This window comes from Octopus sinensis, linkage group LG15, assembly GCF_006345805.1.
Source record: "Octopus sinensis linkage group LG15, ASM634580v1, whole genome shotgun sequence".
NCBI classification, from domain to species: Eukaryota; Metazoa; Mollusca; class Cephalopoda; order Octopoda; family Octopodidae; genus Octopus; species Octopus sinensis.
Window position 1 is genome coordinate 6,835,016 of NC_043011.1, and position 3,079 is coordinate 6,838,094.

A 3,079-nucleotide genomic window follows, 5' to 3' on the forward strand; every position below is an offset into this window, starting at 1 on the left:
CAGCTAGGTGAAGTGATAAGTTAATAATGATTTGTGATCAAACCATATTGATTCGGGATCGATTCCTAATAGCTGAAAGAATCGAATGCTAAAATGCGGTCTAATTCACGCTGATCTGGTACCTGTTACACACAACTTCAAGAACTAATGTAATTTTGAGATAAAACCATAATTTCTGGCCAAGCCAACCAACAAAATGCCTGTTGCTATTTTGAACTAAGTAATGATAGCAACAACAACAACAGCGACAGCAGTGGAGGCGCAATGGCTCAGTAGTTAGGGCAGCGAACTCGCGGTCAGAGGATCGCGGTTTCGATTCCCAGACCGGGCGTTGTGTGTGTTTATTGAGCGAAAACACCTAAAGCTCCACGAGGCTCCGGCAGGGGGTGGTGGCGACCCCTGTTGTACTCTTTCGCCCCAACTTTCTCTCATTCTTTCTTCCTGTTTCTTGACCCCGACTTCCTACGCAACCGCTGAGCCTGGATGCGCATTCATCCATCCGTCATTGCTCTCGGTGTCGGGGGTTGACCTGCTCTCTCTTCTGCGGGTCTTACGAATAGCAAAGGACCACGTTTCGGACTTCTCCCACTACACTGGGACGAAGAGCGCTTCGCTAAACAAACAACAACAATAACATTGCATCGTATCCACGTTTTTCTACATTATCAGTGCCAGTGTCTCTCAACCATTTTTTTTGCCTCTGGAAGCCTTTGATTCCTGTCTTACTTGGATGGACCCTCTTCGATATTCCGTGTTTAAAAAAAAGCTTGTAAGGAATTGCATAAAAAAATTGTGGAAATATTTTGTGTATCATAGAAGTATAACCAATTTATTGCAGATAAATTTAGAAAATAGAATCTTATGTGGATCCGTAAGGGCTATGTGAACCCATAAGGGTCATATGAACCCCAGTTGAGAACCCCTGGTCTCAACCGGGGAACCCCTGGTCTACGCCGTCATCACTGCCTTACAAACTAATTAACTACTTAATGTAATAACATTATTGATTTAGTAGCGTCTGGTCGGTGGAGCACATGGCCTAGTGGTTAGGGCAGCGAAAACGCGGTCGAGTGATCACGAGTTCGAATCTCAGACCAAGCGATGTGTGCGTTTATGAGGAAACATCTACGCGCCTCCAGCAGAAGGTAATGGCAATCTTCTGCTGACTCATTCGCCACAACTTTCTTTCACTCTTTCCTCTTGCATATAGCAGCTCACCTGAGACGGACCGGCGTCCCGCCCAGGTAGGGGTCCTATACGCCAATGAAACCAGCCCTTATGCTGGTTTCTTTATAAATCTTATCTTTTTTCTTGGAATTGCTTGAACACATAAAACAGTGAAAGGAGAGAAATCAATGTCTGCTTTATCGATTACCTGGATATTGATGAATCTTTATAGATACTCTCTAAACTTAGCTACTCTCTACAAAGCTACAGTAGTAGTCGGGAGTTTAGTCGTTCAAGCAGAATGACCATAATGAAGTTCTCATACCGCCCTTAGATGTGCATCCTTTAGGAACAGCTGCTCGCTAGAAAGCGAAAGGCGAACAGTGTGTGGAAGCGAAAAAATACTGAAGGCTGACGTTCTCTCAGAGTTCCTATTTATTCCTATGGGGATTAAGGTATATTCGTGAACAAAGCAATGTATATGTCTCACCTCTCATAACTTCCAACTGACCGAAGAATTCTATCTCAAAAGAAAAGATCTCGTAGAAAAATCTAGAGTAAGGTTTCGTCTCTTGTCTATGAATCCTAGAAACAATTTCTTACACACACACACACACATATGTATGTATGTGTGTGTCTGTGTGTATAAATATAAAAACAAGATAAACACAAGATGCAATTTTATCAAAGGTTTTTGTATGTATGTGAGCACGCTCGATCCCTCATCAGTTATTCATCAAATATCATAATTTTGACACCCTATATATATATGAATCCAACGTTTCTTGTCAAAGTTTTTACCAAAAAAAAACCCCAAAAGAACAAAACAACGAAAACGTAACAAGTCCGCTGCCGAAACCCGGGATCGAACCAGGGACCTTTAGATCTTCAGTCTAACGCTCTCCCAACTGAGCTATTTCGGCTGCACAGTTTCCAAACGCCATTCTGATTACTTTTAATTACATAAACTTACAATTAATGGTGACTGGTTTGTTAGTTACTGTTGGTCGTTGTTTTATAATTGCTTTACAACAGTTTGTCTGCCTCTCTCTCTCTTCATTTATCCCACTCTCTCTCTCTCTCCTCTCTCTCTCTCTCTCTCTTCCCCTCTCCTTTTCTCTCCTTAAAGCCAGAAAGTATTGAAGGTATCTTAGGAGACAGGATATTCGTGATCATAGGATAAGGCTTGGGTGGAGACTTTTTTTTTTGGAAGCACTCCGTCGGTTACGACGACGAGGGTTCCGGTTGATCCGATCAACGGAACAGCCTGCTCGTGAAATTAACGTGTAAGTGGCTGAGCACTCCACAGACACGTGTACCCTTAACGTAGTTCTCGGGGATATTCAGCGTGACACAGAGAGTGACAAGGCCGGCCCTTCAAAATACAGGTACAACAGAAACAGGAAGTAAGAGTGAGAGAAAATTGTGGTGAAAGAGTACAGCAGGGATCACCACCGTCCTCTGCCGGAGCCTCGTGGAGCTTTAGGTGTTTTCGCTCAATAAACACTCACAACGCCCGGTCTGGGAATCGAAACCGCAATCCTATGACCGCGAGTCCGCTGCCCTAACCACTGGGCCATTGCGCCTCCACGGGTGGAGATTAAGCAGGTAGCAAGCGATAGCAGTGGATAGGCGGTTACAATGAATATACGGTGACTAGGATTTAAGGCGGGCCAGGGACTTGGGGCAACTATGGACAAATTAAAGAAAGTAGCGATAGAGGACAACTTGGTGTTTATGGGAACAAGAAATAGAAAACGAACAGGTTTTTGAGAATAACCAGTGATTCTCTCTGATTTTTGGCACAAGGGTAGCAACTTTGAGGGGAGAGGGAGTACCATGGACGCCAGGGCTTAACTTGTACTCATCTTATTAACCCAGAAAGTCCACCTTGGTTGTTTTTGTACTCGGA

General features: G+C 43.7%; 1 non-coding gene across 1 annotated transcript; it reads right to left on the reverse strand.

The window, feature by feature from the left end:
* Nucleotides 1–2,017: 2,017 nt before the first annotated feature.
* Trnaf-gaa lies at nucleotides 2,018–2,090 on the reverse strand. Its single transcript has one exon. It is a non-coding gene; the product is annotated as a tRNA-Phe (tRNA).
* Nucleotides 2,091–3,079: the final 989 nt, after the last annotated feature.